The sequence below is a fragment of the Manis javanica genome, chromosome X (genome assembly GCF_040802235.1).
Source record: "Manis javanica isolate MJ-LG chromosome X, MJ_LKY, whole genome shotgun sequence".
Classification (NCBI taxonomy): domain Eukaryota; kingdom Metazoa; phylum Chordata; class Mammalia; order Pholidota; family Manidae; genus Manis; species Manis javanica.
In genome coordinates, this window is record NC_133174.1 from 12,545,629 (window position 1) to 12,562,752 (window position 17,124).

Genomic DNA, 17,124 nt, shown 5'->3' on the forward strand with positions numbered 1-17,124 from the left:
GCCTGTCTCATGAGGTTTTAAAAATAAACTCCATGATTTAGAATGGATTCAGTTTACAGAAAAGTTGCAAATATAGTAGAAACGTTCCCATGTGCCACACACCCAGTTTCCCCTGTTACAAACATTAACATTAGTATGGTACATTTATTACAATTAGTAAGCCAATATTGATACTGATTACTGGTACTATTCTAAAATAATAGTGGTACTATTATTAAAGTCCAGATTTTATTCAAATTGCTATGGTTTCACCTGATTTTTGTTTTTTTTTGTCTGTTCCAGGATCCCATCTAGGATACCACATTATACTTCTCTTGTCTGCTTAGATTCTACTTGGCTGTTACAGATTCTCAGACTTTGTGTTTTTGATGACTTTAATAATTTTTAGTAGTACTGGCTAGATATTTTGTAAAATGTTCCTCAGTTGGGATTTGTCTGATTTTTTTCTTGTGAGTAGACTTGAGTTAATGTGTTTTGGGGAGGAAGACCACAGCAGTGAAGTGCCATTTTCATTACATCATCTCAAGGTATATACTATTAATGTGACATATTACTATCGATGTTAATCTTGATCACCAAGTAGCGTTGACTGAAGTAGTGTTTGTCATGTTTCTCCAATGTAAAGCTGTTATTCCTCCCCCCTTTCCATATCGTCCTCTTTAGAAGAATGTTGGTGTATAGCCCTCACTTAAGAAGTGGGGAGTTACACTTCACCTCATTGGAGGGTGGAATATTCAGTCATTTATTTATATCATTATGAACTCATTTATTTTATACTCTGGATTATAATCCAAATCCAGTACTATGAAAGTTTATTGTTCAGTTCTTCTGCTTTGGCCATTGTGAGACCTTTCAGTTGCCTCCTGTGCAGCTTTGACATAACTCATTATTTTTGTTGAATACCTTTCTTGCTATTACAAGATGCTCATCTTGTATATTTCTTGCCCCAGTCTTAGAATCAGCCGTTTCTTCAAAGAGCCTTTGTTTCTTTCTTTGGAGAATGGTATTAGAAACCAGGATCTGGGTGCTAGGTGTGTGCTAATGAATTTTTTATTTTGGTCATTACTGTACTTTTCTACTCCGGAATTTCCATTTGGTTCCATTTCTAGTATTCTCAGCCTACTTTGCGTTGGGTAGAGCTATTCTGTGAGTGGAGGCAGGGAGCCCCTGTCTTCTCAGCCATGCTTGCCTGCAATAGAGTTTCTGCAGGGTGGGGATGAGAAATGCAGGCGAGCTGCTGCTCCCAGGGAGAGACTTTTGTCCCAGAGTGGGGTGAGAGAATGCCCTTTCTTGGCTACACCCACCTGGAGTAGAGCTGGTGGTATGGTGGAATAAGGAATTGGGTTGTGGCTCAAATGCCATTGACTGACTATCCTTGCCAAAATCCAGTAGATTTCTTGAATAAATCTTTCTTCATTTACCATTAAGGCAAATGGCCTTAAGGCAATTTTTTAAATTTATGTTTACTAGGCTCTCCCCTACCCCAAGTCCCCCCAACAAACCCCATTACAGTCCCTGTCCATCAGCATAGTAAGATGTTGTAGAATCACTACTTGTCCTCCCCTTTCCCCACCCCCCACATTATACATGCTAATCATAATACCCCCTTTCTTCTTCCCCGCCCTTATCCCTCCCTTCCCTCCCATTCTCCCCAGTCCCTTTCCCTTTGTTAACTGTTAGTCCATTCTTGGGTTCTGTGATTCTGCTGCTGTTTTGTTCCTTCAGTTTTTCTTTTGTTCTTATACTTCATATATGAGTGAAATCATTTGCTACTTGTCTTTCTCCACTTGGCTTATTTCACTGAGCATAATACCCTCTAGCTCCATCCATGTTGTTGCAAATGATAGGATTTTTTTCTTCTTATGGCTGAATAATATTCCATTGTGTATATGTATCACATCTTCTTTACCCATTCATCTACTGATGGACACTTAGGTTGCTTCCATTTCTTGGCTATTGTAAGTAGTGCAGCGATAAACATAGGGGTGCATCTGTCTTTTTCAAACTGGGCTGCTGCATTCTTGGGGTAAATTCCTAGAAGTGGAATTCCTGGGTCAACTGGTATTTCTATTTTGAGCATTTTGAGGAACCTCCATACTGCTTTCCACAATGGTTGAACTAATTTACATTCCCACCAGCAGTGTAGGAGGGTTCCCCTTTCTCCACAACCTCGCCAACATTTGTTGTTGTTTGTCTTTTGGATGGTAGCCATCCTTACTGGTGTGAGGTGATGTCTCATTGTGGTTTTAATTTGCATTTCTCTGATGATTAGCGATGCAGAGCATCTTTTCATGTGTCTGTTGGCCATCTGAATTTCTTCTTTGGAGAACTGTCTGTTCAACTCCTCTGCCCATTTTTTAATTGGATTATTTGCTTTTTGTTTGTTGAGGAGCATGAGCTCTTTATATATTTTGGATGTTAAGCCTTTATCGGATCTGTCATTTACAAAAACATTCTCCCATACTGTAGGGTACCTTTTTGTTCTATTGATGGTGTCCTTTGCTGTACAGAAGCTTTTCAGCTTGATATAGTCCCACTTGTTCATTTTTGCTTTTGTTTTCCTTGCCCGGGGAGATATATTCATGAACAAGTCGCTAATGTTCACATCCAAGAGATTTTTGCCTATGTTTTTTTCTAAGAGTTTTATGGTTTCATGACTTACATTCAGGTCTTTGATCCATTTTGAATTTACTTTTGTGTATGGGATTAGACAGTGATCTAGTTTCATTGTCTTACATGTAGCTGTCCAGTTCTGCCAGCACCATCTGTTGAAGAGACTGTCATTTTGCCATTGTATGTCCATGGCTCCTTTATCGAATATTAATTGACCATATATGTTTGGGTTAATGTCTGGAGTCTCTAATCTGTTCCTGGTCTGTGGCTCTGTTCTTGTGCCAGTACCAAATTGTCTTGATTACCATGGCTTTGTAGTAGAGCTTGAAGTTGGGGAGTGAGATCCCCGCCACTTTATTCTTCTTTCTCAGGATTGCTTTGGCTATTTGGGGTCTTTGGTGTTTCCATATGAATTTTTGAACTATTTGTTCCAGTTCATTGAAGAATGTTGTTGGTAATTTGATAGGGATTGCATCAAATCTGTATATTGCTTTGGGCAGGATGGCCATTTTGACGATATTAATTCTTCCTAGCCAAGAGCATGGGATGAGTTGCCTTTTGTTAGTGTCCTCTTCAACTTCTCTTAAGAGTATCTTATAGTTTTCAGGGTATAGGTCTTTCACTTCTTTGGTTAGGTTTATTCCTAGGTATTTTATTCTTTTTGATGCAATTGTGCATGGAATTGTTTTCCTGATTTCTCTTTCTATTGGTTCATTGTTAGTGTATAGGAAAGCCACAGATTTCTGTGTGTTAATTTTGTATCCTGCAACTTTGCTGTATTCTGATATCAGTTCTAGTAGTTTTGGAGTGGAGTCTTTAGGGTTTGTTATGTACAATATCATGTCATCTGCAGATAGTGACAGTTTAACTTCTTTACCAATCTAGATTCCTTGTATTTCTTTGTTTTGTCTAATTGCCATGGCTAGGACCTCCAGTACTATGTTAAATAACAGTGGGGAGAGTGGGCATCCCTGTCTTGTTCCCGATCTCAGAGGAAAAGCTTTCAGCCTCTCGCTGTTAAGTATGATGTTGGCTGTGGGTTTATCGTATATGGCCTTTATTATGTTGAGGTACTTGCCCTCTATACACAGTTTGCTCAGAGTTTTTATCATGAATGAATGTTGAATTTTGTCGAACGCTTTTTCCGCTTCTATGGAGATGGTCATGTGGTTTTTGTCTTTCTTTTTGTTGATGTGGTAGATGATGTTGATGGATTTTCGAATGTTGTACCATCCTTGCATCCCTGGGATGAATCCCACTTGGTCATGGTGTATGATCCTTTTGATATATTTTTGAATTCGGTTTGCTAATATTTTATTGAGTATTTTTGCATCTATGTTCATCAGGGTATTGGTCTGTAATTTTCTTTTTTGGTGGGGTCTTTGCCTGTTTTTGGTATTAGGGTGATGTTGGCCTCATAGAATGAGTTTGGGAGTATTCCCTTCTCTTGTATTTTTTTGAAAACTTTCAGGAGAATGGGTATTATGTCTTCTCTGTATGTCTGATAAAATTCCGAGGTAAATCCATCTGGCCCAGGGGTTTTGTTCTTGGGTAGTTTTTTGATTACCACTTCAATTTCTTTGCTGGTAATTGGTTTGTTTAGGTTTTGTGTTTCTTCCTTGGTCAGTCTTGGAAGGTTGTATTTTTCTAGGAAGTTGTCCATTTCTTCTAGGTTTTCCAGCTTGTTAGCATATAGGTTTTCATAGTAGTCTCTAATAATTCTTTGTATTTCTGTTGGGTCTGTCATGATGTTTCCTTTCTCATTTCTGATTCTGTTGATGTGTGTTGATTCTCTTTTTCTCTTAATAAGTCTGGCTAGAGGCTTATCTATTTTATTTATTCTCTCAAAGAACCAGTTCTTGGTTTCATTGATTTTTTCTATTGTTTTATTCTTCTCAATTTTGTTTGTTTCTTCTCTGATCTTTATTATGTCCCTCCTTCTGCTGACTTTAGGCCTCATTTGTTCTTTTTCCAATTTTGATAACTGTGATGTTAGACTATTCCTTTGGGTTTGTTCTTCCTTCTTTAAATATGCCTGGATTGCTATATACTTTCCTTTTAAGTCTGCTTTTGCTGCGTCCCACAGAAGTTGGGCCTTTGTGTTGTTGTCATTTATTTCCATGTATTGCTGGATCTCCATTTTAATTTGGTCGTTGATCCATTGACTATTTAGAAGCATGTTGTTAAGCCTCCATGTGTTTGTGAGCCTTTTTGCTTTCTTGGTACAATTTATTTCCAGTTTTATACCTTTGTGGTCTGAAAAGTTGGATGGTAGGATTTCAGTCTTTTTGAATTTACTGAGGCTCTTTTTGTGGCCTAGTATGTGGTCTATTCTGGAGAATGTTCCATATGTACTTGAGAAGAATGTGTATCCTGTTGCTTTTGGGTGTAGAGTTCTATAGATGTCTATTAGGTCCATCTGTTCTAGTGTGTTGTTCAGTGCCTCTGTGTCCTTACTTATTTTCTGTCTGGTTGATCTGTCCTTTGGAGTGAATGGTGTGTTGAAGTCTCCTAAAATGAATGCATTGCAGTCCATTTCCTCCTTGAGTTCTGTTAGTATTTGTTTCACATATGCTGGTGCTCCTGTGTTGGGTGCATATATATTTATAATGGTTATATCCTCTTGTTGGACTGAGCCCTTTATCATTATGTAATGTCCTTCTTTATCTCTTGTTACTCTCTTTGTTTTGAAGTCTATTTGGTCTGATAGTAGTACTGCAACACCTGCTTTTTTCTCCCTATTGTTTGCCTGAAATATGTTTTTCCATCCCTTGACTTTTAGTCTGTGCATGTCTTTGGGTTTGAGGTGAGTCTCTTGTAAGCAGCATATAGATGGGTCTTGTTTTTTTATCCATTCGGTGACTCTATGTCTTTTGATTGGTGCATTCAGTCCATTTACATTTAAGGTGATTATCGATAGGTATGTACTTATTGCCATTTCAGGCTTTAGATTCGTGGTTACCAAAGGTTCCAGGTTACTTTCCTTACTATCTAAGAGTCTAACTTACCTCACTTAGTATGCTGTTACAAACACAATCTAAAGGTTCTTTTCTATTTCTCCTCCTTTTTCTTCCTCCTTCATTCTTTATATATTGGGTATCAGATTCTATACTTTTTCTCTATCCCTTTATTGGCTTTGAGGATAGTCAATTTAATTTTGCATTTGCCTCGCAATCAGCTGCTCCACCCTCCCTACCATGATTTTACTACCTCTGGTGACAGCTATCCAACCCTAGGAACACTTCCATCTATAGCAGTCTCTCCAAAATAGACTGTAGAGATGGTTTGTGGGAGGTAAACTCTCAGCTTTTGCTTATCTGGAAATTGTTTAATCCCCTTCTTCAAATTTAAATGATAATCTCGCCGGATAAAGTAATCTTGGTTCCAGGCCCTTCTGCTTTGTGGCATTAAATACCTCATGCCACTCCCTTCTGGCCTGTAAGGTTTCTGCTGAGAAGTCTGTTGTTAGTCTGATGGGATTTCCTTTGTATGTGATCTTATTTCTGCCTCTGGCTGCTTTTAACAGTCTGTCCTTATCCTTGATCTTTCCCATTTTAATTACTATGTGTCTTGGTGTCTTCCTTGGGTCCCTTGTGTTGGGGGATCTGTGGATCTCCATGGCCTGAGAGACTATCTCCTTCCCCAAATTGGGGAAGTTTTCAGCAACTACCTCCTCAGAGACACTTTCTATCCCTTTTTCTCTCTCTTCTTCTTCTGGTATCCCTATAATGCGAATATTGTTCTGCTTGGAATATTCTTTCATTTTTAGAGATCCTTTTTTCTCTCTGTGCCTCAGCTTCATTGTATTCCTCTTCTCTAGTTTCTATTTCATTTATTGTCTCCTCCACCATATCCAACCTGCTTTTAATACCCTCCATCGTGCTCTTTAACAATTGGATCTCTGACCTGAATTCATTCCTGAGTTCTTGGATATCTTTCCGTACTTCCATTAGGATGTTGATGATTTTTATTTTGAACTCCCTTTCAGGAAGAGTCACGAGGTCCGTATCATTTAAATCTTTCTCAGGAGTTGTATGAACAGTTTTACTCTGGACAAGGTTCCTTTGGCGTTTCATGTTTGTATATGGCGCCCTCTAGTGTCCAGAAGCTCTATTCTGGCGCTGCTGAGCCCCTGAAGCAATGTCAGGGGCCGCAGGGGAGCGCTACTGGGGGTAGGAAAGAGCTGTTCCCTGCTCCCTGGCTCCTGTGCTTGTCTCCACTGCCTGAGCCAGTGGGCCGGGCACACAGGTATAAGTTTTTGTCCCAGAGCAGCCAGATATGGATCCCTGCTTTCCACAAGCAGCCGGAATCCCAGTCTCCCCAGGAAGTCTGCCTGTATTAACTTTCCAACCCAGCAGTCATGCGAGTCTCATGAAAGCACCATGAAATGTAGGTTTGTGCTCCCAGAGCAAATCTCCAGAGCTAGGTATTCAGCAGTCCCAGGCCTTCCACTCCCTCCCTGCTCCGTTTGTCTTCCTCCCGCTGGTGAGCTGGGGTGGGGGAGGGGCTCAGGTCCTGCGTTACCCTGTTCGCTGAGGTCTGCTCTTTTCTCCAGGTGTGTGCAGTCTGACACGTCCTCTTACCTGTTGCTCTCTCAGGATTAGTTGCGCCAATTAAATTTTCTAATTGTATCCAGCTTTAGGAGGAAGCCTCTGTCTCTCCTCTCACACTGCCATCTTTAATCTTCTGCTCCTTAAGGCAATTTTGAGACTGTAAATAGTTGTTTTGTTTTTTCTAAATAATTTTAATCAGTGAAGATTGTTTTGCTGAGGAACAGGGTCCATATGGTGTTCCTCACCACCACTCTGGAAGTGCTTCTCCTGTTTCATTTAATTTTGTTGGAATAAAGTATCACTTATGGAAACAGGAAAGGTATTCCATCTATTGTAAATAATAGTCTTCATTGTTTCCATCATATTTTCTTTATCCTTTTATAGTAATTAAGTGATCATACATTTCTTTAGAGTTTAGACTGTAACTCACATCTCTGTATTTTATCTTTTGAAAATAAAGCCTCTTTTTTGTTCCATAGCTCAGGCATAATACTTCATTTGTAGTCTTCTAACTATACCTTTTATATGTGTCTTGTCTCTGGTTTTTTTCATGAAATCATTTATAGATAAAGGTAATTGAAGTGCATTGGCTTTTGCCCCAAATCAAATGCTTTAGAAATACACCTCAGCAATTCTGCTTATAGATACTCTTAGATTTGTCAATTCTTGTTTTTTGTCTTGGCACAACAGAAGGTATTTTACTTTATACAGTTAGTTGAAGGTTATTTTTACTTATAAGACTGTAAGTTAATCAGTAATATTGATAGTACAGGATAACTTCAGAAGTGGTTCTGGATTTAACATAGTTATATTGTTGAGTCTAGAGTAGAAAATTTTCCAGTGATACTGTTCGACTTAAATAACAGTGTTTCACATGTAATTTGTTATCAGAATTGGCAAGACTAAAATATTGCTTGTCTTAACATTTTATTTACTTAATAAAAATATTGCTCTTAAAATGCTAATGACATTTCATGAATCTTACTTCTTTTGGGTCTTGACATAAATTACTTGTCTCATTTGGGGAAATCTCTTTAAGTGCAGGCTTGTAATTGAGATGATAAATCCAACTTTCTAGAGGTGTTATCTTTCTTATTTCCATCATCTATTGTGTTAAATTACTGTTATTTAATTATTAATAATAGTTTTTTATTAGGTAGCTACTATGCATCAGAGGCTTTACTTCTATAACCTTGAATCCTTACCATTAGCTTATAAGTAGGTAGTATCAGTCCCTCTTGGTGAATGAAAAAACAGGTTGAAGAGATTAAGTAACTTGCTCATGGTCACATATTAAGTGAAGGTTGACACCAGAAAGAGGGGTCCTGGTAGAGGAAGGGTTTGGGGCTATTAAACAGTGCACTGGGCCTGATTATTCATCATTTTACTTGGTTTTGGATTATTAAAATAATTTTTCAACTTACAAGGACATATTAAAGTGTAAAAACTAAAACTCATTTTTGATTTTGAAAATTACTAGAATATGTTGGCCTATGTTAACATAGTCAAGCATATGTTTGAATAATTCAAAATAGATAATAAGCAATATTTAAATTTGGAATGTGCATGGGTTTCTTTAAAATACTGAATCCTGTATCTATGATTAAGTAAACTGGGAATTATTTCAAGGAAAATGCTGATATGTGTGCTGAGAATCAGACCCCATGCTCACCAGGAAGTCCTCTTGTTTTCCCACCTGCTCTGTTCCTGTTGTGTATGGGCAGAGGGCCCTTCAGTCAGGCCAGGGCAGAACCCCTTCTCGGAGCTGATTAGGAGACCTGGATATAAGCTTTGTTTATCCTAGCTTTCAGATTCTGTGATTTCCTGACCAAGAAGATGGTAGTTTGTATTTCAAAGGGCTTTACATATTGTTTACATGGAATTAAAAGCAATTATGTTAGTATTGTAGAACTGTAAAATAAAATGTACTATGGATGATCCATAAGCAGATAGTAATTGACAGTGTGATATTGTTTCTCTGTCAGTTACTGTTACAAATATGGATAGGCAATTCTTAATTATTTTGGAAATATAGATCATTATTAAGTTCTCATTTGATAGGCAGAAAAGAGTTGAGGTGTAGATTTTTTTTTTGATACTTCATAAGAAAACTGGATAGGAAAGATAATGAAACTCCCCTCCTCCCCACCAGCCTCCCAGTAAAGCTTTGGAAGTACCTGTGTTTTACTTACCTATTTTGATACAGAAATTAAAAAAAAATTTAGAGTACTTATTTTATATGCATGGCCTAGATCCAGGATTTAGTTAGGGGTATGATACCTAGTTTCTAGGGAATTCTAATTACCTAAGGGAAATAGATAAATATACAAACAATAAACATTTAAATAAGTATATGATGAATGTCTTGTTAAGTGCTATATGTAAGAATTTATAGACTATCCTTTTGAATTTTTGTCATGGGAAACAATCTTAGGTAAAGAAAAAACAACCCAATAAGTTTTAGAGAATAACTTCTAACTGGGCTGAACAGAGAGGAAGGTATAATTTACTTGATTTTTAAAAAGTGATGGCTAACATTTTAGTCGGCAAAGACAGGATTGGGGTGGAGAAAAAAATCTGAACAAAGGCACAGAAGTGGGAAAGTGAGAGGCATGTTCTAGGTGTTGATGAGCAAGTGTAGTTGGTTTGGAGCCAAGGATTCTTATAGGGAAGAAGTGGGTAATTGCCAAAGATTATAGTTAAATTCACAGGAAAGCAATCACTAAACGTTATTGTTAATTTCAGATTAAGTAACATAACTGACCTGAGCCTAAGTTTTCCCCTCTATAAAATAAGGTCAGATGAGATGATCTCTAACCTACTTAACAGGTGTTCAGTAGGTATTTGTTGAATGAGTGAATCAAAGAGACGTCTTTAGCTGTTTTTCTTGATAGCAATGCCTTAGGAATTTGGACTTTTTGGTAGGCAGTAGGAAGTTAATTTTTGATAGTAAAATGATATAACAGTGTTACTCTAACAAGAGTAAGTCACAGTCTCTGCCGTTAAATAATAGTTATGTGTTTTCAGATTAGTTTCTGTTAGAGTTAGTGAATTCTTGTTTAGATTATGAATTGTCAGGGTTCTTTTAACAAAATAATTGAGTTTTAAAAGTATTAAGTATTTTTGTATAAAAATATTTAGAGTATAAGATTTTAGAAACTTTTATAGCAATTTAATATTGCCACAGCATTTTTGCTGCACTTCACAATACAGTTTACATGAGATTGAACAACAAACTAGATGCCATGATTACATGAATCAGTCTTTCCCCAAAGGCACGTTTTCCAAGGATTCTACAAGGTTGTGGATATAGTATATTCATCTGAAAAGTGACTTCATCCTGGAGATTGAAAATACAGCTCTTTTCTGACTTAATAAGTTTTTCATAGCATTTGTATTTGCAGTTTTAGACTTACTGTGTGATTCTTTCATAAACTAATTGAAAAAAGCAAGGCAATTTTACTCTTTGAGCAGGTTATATTCTTGGTGAAGTTGCCTTAAGTTGGAAATTAAGTCTTGAGTTTCTCATATTCTCAATTTATATATGGTTTCTGTTCCTTGCTGTTGACTTGAAGTTCAACTTTGTATTCATCCAGCTATCCATGATATCTCTGTATTATGCAGCATAAAACTTCCCATAATAAATACTAATTAAATAGGATTCCATAATTTTCAATCATGTAATTCTCTTTTCCATGTGCTCCTCTGTAGAACCGAACCTGATAAACCCAGTAGTCAAGGCAGAAATTTTGTAATCCTCTAGACTTAATCCATTTTTCATTTAACTGTTTTTAAATTGTCACTGTGTCTTTTGAGTACATCTTTTATATACCTCAAATTTGCCTTTCTCTGTTCTCACTGTTGCTGCTTTAGCTGAGATTTACATCCTTTTGTGCTTGGCCTCTATCAATCAGTAGCTTTCTGATTAGCGTCTCTACCCTTAACCCTCTTCTTGCCTCCAAGGTGATGTTTCTGAAACAACATTTATAAAGTACTAACCTAAAAAGCTTCTCTTGATTATTGTTGTTGTCTATGTCAGTAGCCTTCAAACTTCTTGTACGGCAGGGGAACATGCCTATGATATGGCATACAAGGCTTTTTATAGTTTAGTCCCTGTCTCATTTCTTGATATTCTGGACCTGTGCCCTCGATTTGAGAGAAGCTGAATGACTTGAGTTCCATAAACATTCCTTCTAGGGTTTTCGTTGTTTTTCTTTCTTTCGTTTGTTTGTTGTTTTTTTTTTTGCCTGTTTTAAGACGAACTTTGCTTAGAATGCCTTTACCCTTTTGTCTGCCTAATCTGTTCTTGTCTCAGGAATGTCACCTGAATCTCCTGAGTGATAAGAGTATCTTCTGTATGGCTCTTGGCAGAGGCCTCTGGATCACTTCAGCATAGGGCCTGGCCACCAGAAGGACAAACCATGATTAGGAGGTTAGAACTTGAAGCCCCTTCCTCCTGCTCCTGCCTCTGGGGAAGGGAGAGGGGCTGGAGATTGACTTCAGTCCCCAACGGCCAATATGTTCATCAGGCATGCCTACATATGAAACTTCCACAGGAGCCCCTAAACAGCAGGATTTGGGGAGCTGGGTTGGTGAACGTGTTGAGGTGCTGGGAAGGTGCTGTACCCTAAGTGGGCATGGAAGCTCTGCACCCTGACTCCTTCCCCTGTGCATCTCTTCCATTTGGCTGTTCCTGAGTTGAGTTATAATAAACCAGTAAATGGTAAGTAAAGCAATTTCCTGAGTTCTGTGAGTCATTCTAGGGTAATATCAAACCTGAAGGGAAAGGCTTGGAAACCCCTACATTTTTAGCCAAGTCAGACAGAAGTGCAGGTGGCCTGAGGACCTGGGACTTGTGACAGGCTCCTAAAGCAAGTGAAGTCTGTGAGACTGGGCCCACAAAATGTGGAGTCTGACGTTAACTGTGGGTAGTTAGCATTAGAGTAGATTGTAGGGACACCCAGTTGGTGCCAGAGAACTGGTGTTGGAAAAGGTGCCTCATATTTGTTGTAAGGGTTACTTAACTCCAGTTTACAAATGGAAAAAAACTAAGCTTTAAGAGACTTCCCAGCTCAACGTTAAATTTGTATGTGGGAGACTTGTAAGTCAAAAGTCCTCTTAACTGTACTTTTTTTTTTTAATTGAAATTTTCTTGAGGGAAGAAACCTATCTATCTTTTAATATATTAAATTTTATTTGTCATGTGTTCACATCTCTTTCGAGCTTAATTTAATTCTTTCATCGATTAATGGGTGTTATGAAATTGCTTGTCATTTTGGCTGTTACTTGTTTGGTCAAAGTAATGAAACTTAAACTTCTAAAGTTAGCAGGACAAACAGCTGAGGAAGTGCAATATCTTTAGCTTGATTTTCTTCAGTTCCTTCTATATTTTAAATAGGACAAAAATATCTCCGTAAATAAAAATAACTTCTCCCAACTCATTTGGAAAATATCCCAGACTTCGTCTTCATGCCTTGAAAAGTTGCTGCTGTCTAGTCGTTATTACTCTTTGTTTCTTCCCTTTAACATAAGTGACCCTCCCAGAAATAGCTTAATTGCCAGACATTTGGCCTCAGTATTCCACTTATGTGTTTCATATTCCACTGACCCTGTATGTGTTTCTGATGATAAATTCTTAGTTTTACAGTTTTTCTGCAATAGGCTGAAGGGCAATCATGCTATATGTTCTTTGTTCTCAGACCATTTTATTCAGTTGCTCTTGATCATACCTTGATAAGTGGTTTGAAACCATGATGAAAAAAGAAGGTACGGTATATATATTTGATGAATAATAGGTACTTTAAGAATTGACATTTGTTAATTGAGGATTTTGACACTCATTTTTCAGTCTGAGAGGTTCTTAGGGTTTAGAAATGGAATTGTGAGACTTGAAAGCTAGAAGGGACCTTAGAGATCATCCAGCAGAGGAGCCTTATTTTTTAAGTGAGGAGATGAAAGTTGTCAAGGTCAACCATAAATCTGATACTTTGTCTTGGTGAGAGAAACCCAGGTTGAGAATCTCTCTGATAAAGTCTTCAGTCTACAATTGCAAGGACCAGCAATCTGGAGACATGATAAGAAGGTCATTTCATGACAGCATTAACCCTGTTTAGTCTGGAAGCAGCCTTTGTGAATTTTCCAGATTATTGACAGTGTTTGAAGTCATTTGATGTCTTTAGGACCAGTAACTCTACCACATAGTTTTTAATCAGTAGGTTTTTGAAATTTCCAAAAAATGGCAATAAACCTCCTTTTTCAAATATAATCTTATGTAGAGCTTGTGTACAAAACAGATATAAGTGGTATTTAATTAAAACAAGATTTTAGGTATTTTGATTTGGAAAACAGAAAACTTAAATTTGTGAAATGCTAAATTAGTGTATATATAATTTCACTTCTGTCTCTAGCTTAAAATCACTGAATGGACATACCATTACTCATTTAAGCAGTCCCTTGTTGATGTGTATTTAGTTGTTTCCATTCTTTTGTTTTTATAAACAATGCTGCAGTGAATGATATAAGCTTACCCTGTCTGTATGTGTTTCTGATGATAAATTCCTAGAAATGTAATTGCTCTGTCATTAGAATCATTACAATGTTTGTTTTTAGTTTTGAAAGATACTGTTAAGTTGGCCTACAAAAAATATTATCAGTATACAACCCTACCAGCAATGTATAAGTAAGCTTAATTCCCTCAGACTCCCATTAACTTGGTATGGTAATTTTGGTTTTTGCTAATCTGAAAAATTGTATCAGTTTTAATTTCAGTTTTACTATATGTAAAGTTGAGCAACTTTTATGTTTAGGAGCCATCTGTGTTTCCTCTTTTGTAAATTATTTGTTCATATTATTTTGCCCATTTTAAAAATTGGGTTTCTGCTGCTCTTATTGAGACAGGACTGCCTTTTATGTGTTAGGTTATTCACTTTGTGGTACAAGTTGGAAATTCTTTTCCTTTTGGCTTTTGCCTTTTTCAGTTTTGTGGATATCTAAACTCTAACATGGCTTAAATGGAGTCCTGGATTTCTTCCCTTCCCGTAACCTGCTCCTCTTCTAGTTTTCCTCACATCGGAAAACAGCAGCCTCCATGTCCTTATAGTCCCAAGCTCCAAAGGAACGAGTTATCCTTGGTTCCTCTTTACGTTGCTTCCCATCTCCAAAATCCATCCATAGTTGTATTGGCTTCCCCTCTAAATATATCCTAAATCTATCTATTTCTCTTTATATCTACCAGTTTAGTTTATTCTGCTCTAATCATTCACCAGGCTAGCTGCAATGGCTTAGTTTTACACCCCCAAATTGACATCTCCAGTTCCATTTGGGTGATCTTTTCAAAATGTAAATCATCTGATTGTCATACTGCCCCCTGAACCCATCCCTCCCATTCTTCAGAACCCTCCATTGGTTCCTTATGTCTCAGGATAAAGACAAAATTACTTAAAATATCCCAGCTTACTATCTCTCCAGCCACCTTGTACAGGGTTGTTAACTACCCTAACCCAACCACCTTTGAGTCTCTTGTGTCTGCCATGTTCCCTCCTGACTTGAGACCTTCGAATAAATCGTTCTCTCCTAGAGCATCCTTCCTCCTCCATAACTTGATGTCCTACAGATCTAGGCTCTTGGAAGCTTCCTCTGGAAAAGCCAACCCTCCCTTATTAGGTGGAAAACCTATGTTACAAGCCCTTGTAGCACCTTCTGTCTCTTTTTCATAGCACTTGTATTTGCAGTTTTAGACTTACTGTGTGATTCTTTCATAAACTAATTGAAATAAGTGGTCTGGTTTTATTTCCTTTACTGATAAGTTCCCAATGTCTGTCACAGTGACTGGCATATAGTTTTCAAGACATATTTATTGAATGATTGTTTAATTATAAGTTCTTGGGTATAGAATTTACAGAATGTACTGTTTTACCCCTTCTGAAAATATGACTATATTTGCTCTAGGCCAGTCTTTGTTCCCATCTTTCCCTGTGGCTGTCCCAAGATCACAAAGGTTCAGTAATCTCATCTCCAAAGTCTTAACGCATTTCAGAGATGAAATGTATGTAGGCCAGTGGTGCATGGGAAGTAACGGAAGGAATTCATTTAAATGAATTCATTTAAAGTCTGCAGGTGTTCTTCAACAGTCAGACTTCAGTGTTTTTCTTGGCAGTAAAGGGCAATAACTTGGATCACATTTTCTGATCCACATCAACCCAACAAAATCTCCCAATTTCTCTAAGTTTATTTTAAATTCACTTATTTAGAATTTGGAGATCAGAACAAATTATCCCACAGAGACCTTGATTAAGCTGATATATTTTCATGCAGGTGCCTTCAAAACCTTTATAACCAATAGTGTATTTTAAATAGTACAATATTAGTATGAACCGTGAATTTCTCAGACTGCAGCTTAGCTGTCCCCTTCCCCCCAATCTTAACCCTTAGGCCTTCAGATTCTCAGGAAGGGCTGGAAATTTAGTAGGGTTGGCAGTGCTAGGAGAAATATTAAGCCAGTGGGTAGGAATATATTGAGTTGGTACTGGTTTCCTACCCTGTAAAAGGATTCTAAAGGTAAAAGGGTGGGGAGGCAGGCTACATGTTTGGTAGTTTGAAATTTTTATGCTATTAAACTGTGTGTCTGTTACTCATGATACTCAAATGCCAGTTTGATTTAATAATGGAAACTGAATTAATAGAGAAAGGATTGATAAATAAAATTATGCTATTGGGGGAATAAAGCAAAATGAGGATCCTGTTAATTATGGGTCAGGTGGTCCCATCTTGGAAGGAAATCAGTGCATTATTTTCTTGTCTTATATTCAACATGGAAAATTCTCTACCAGAGAGTAATTAGGATGTGTTTTCACAAGGCTGTGCTTTCCACAGAAGTAGTTTATTGCCATACTTGGGTCATGAATTTTAAGATGCTTTCAAACCATTTAAGCTCTTATTGTAGCAGAAGTTTTGTCATGTACCAAATTCATTCCTGTGTAGTTTTCAATGACAAAATGGTTCTCTCATTTGTATGTATAAAACTATGCCAGATATGAAAACAAAACTCATGATTCAACTGATTTTGTACTGTCTTTGGGAAGAAGAAAAGACCCATTGAGATGAAGATTATAATTTCAGCAGTAAAGGAAACATTCAAGGCCCAGGCAGCTCTTAAATTCAATACTAATAATATATGGAATAAATTACAAGCTTTTTATGTCTTTCAGTTCTTGTGGGTGCCTACTTGCTTAATGGAGAGACATTAATTCTAGGTGTATTTCTTAGTGCAAGACAAATCCACTTTTAAAATGTATTTTGCTATTTGTTCACAAAGTTGATGGTTAGTAATGAAAAATTCAAATGAATTTTTGAGAGACTCTTAAATTTTCATGTTATAAGGGACCTTAGGGTCATCTAGTCTGGTACCTGACTTCTACCATAAACAGGCCAAACTGCTACCAGTGGCCTCTTCCTGTCTGGACTCTTCCTTCCCCCTGCTCGTCTGTTCCTTGTCTGCTTAGCTTCAGATTACATTAAGACTGTACTGCCTGGAATGCTCTTCTCACACCCCTGTTCCCATGGCTTGCTTCTTTAGATTACATGTGTTTCACTCAAATCTTCAGACAGGCCATTCCCAGACCACACTGTCTAACTCCTGTTCCCCTGTGCCCAGTTGCCATAACTCCTTGTCATAAGACCACTCTTTTACCTTTATAATACTTAACACTGTCTGGAATGACCATGCTTGGTTTTTTGTTTCTCTTCCTTTGGTAGGCTCCATGAGAGCCGGGGCTGAGTCTTGTTCACTGATGTATCCTGAAGCATCTACAGTGGGTGGCTTGGCCCACTGTAGGTATCTGGCAGATCATTTACAGAATGAATGAGTAACCATTGATGGTTCATTGTTGTCCAGTCACTCTGAGCTGACATCTCCTTTTTACTTCTACCACTGATCATACATCTTCCCTCTGAAATAACT

General features: G+C 37.5%; 1 protein-coding gene across 5 annotated transcripts in view; it reads left to right on the forward strand.

Annotated features, from left to right (window-relative positions):
- Positions 1-17,124, forward strand: part of CDKL5 (cyclin dependent kinase like 5) — a 181,650-nt gene that overhangs the window by 44,170 nt on the left and 120,356 nt on the right. The window contains exon 1 of one of the 5 annotated variants that reach the window (XM_073227315.1): positions 323-527. The exons of the other annotated variants lie outside the window; for them this stretch is intronic. The gene's annotated coding sequence lies outside the window, so the exon portion shown is untranslated. Of the gene's footprint in view, positions 1-322; positions 528-17,124 lie in introns of those variants that run through there. 5 annotated transcript variants of the gene reach the window in all.